Below are 334 nucleotides of genomic sequence, written 5' to 3'. Positions count from 1 at the left end.
AAGAGTGTACTATGTACACAGTTGTATTTACAGTGACTGTTAACTTCAAACAATCTGAGAAATTGTAGATGTCTACTTAATGGCTTGTCTGCTTCGATTTTCTCTACGGTATACTGAATCCATCGTTACCATTGATTTAAAGCACACTCAGGAGAAAGATGAGAGTACTATCATGGTTCTCGAATATTTTCTTCCCAATGTAAGAAATTCTATTTTTTGAACTCCACGACGCAACTTGTTGTATCGTACCTTGACTACTTAATAATAAACTTGTCTCACTGTTTCATATCGCGTTGGATTTGCCTTCCTACTGTAAGTTGGGGTGCCCCACACG

General features: G+C 37.7%; 1 protein-coding gene across 1 annotated transcript in view; it reads left to right on the top strand.

The window, feature by feature from the left end:
* Positions 1-334, top strand: part of LOC113212595 (microphthalmia-associated transcription factor) — a 78961-nt gene that overhangs the window by 4150 nt on the left and 74477 nt on the right. The gene's annotated exons all lie outside the window — the stretch shown is intronic.

The sequence above is a fragment of the Frankliniella occidentalis genome, unplaced genomic scaffold, assembly GCF_000697945.3.
Source record: "Frankliniella occidentalis isolate FOCC.00 unplaced genomic scaffold, Focc_3.1 Scaffold35, whole genome shotgun sequence".
NCBI lineage: Eukaryota > Metazoa > Arthropoda > Insecta > Thysanoptera > Thripidae > Frankliniella > Frankliniella occidentalis.
The sequence above is the reverse complement of the archived record's forward strand: the minus strand, read 5'-3'. Positions and strand labels throughout refer to the sequence as shown.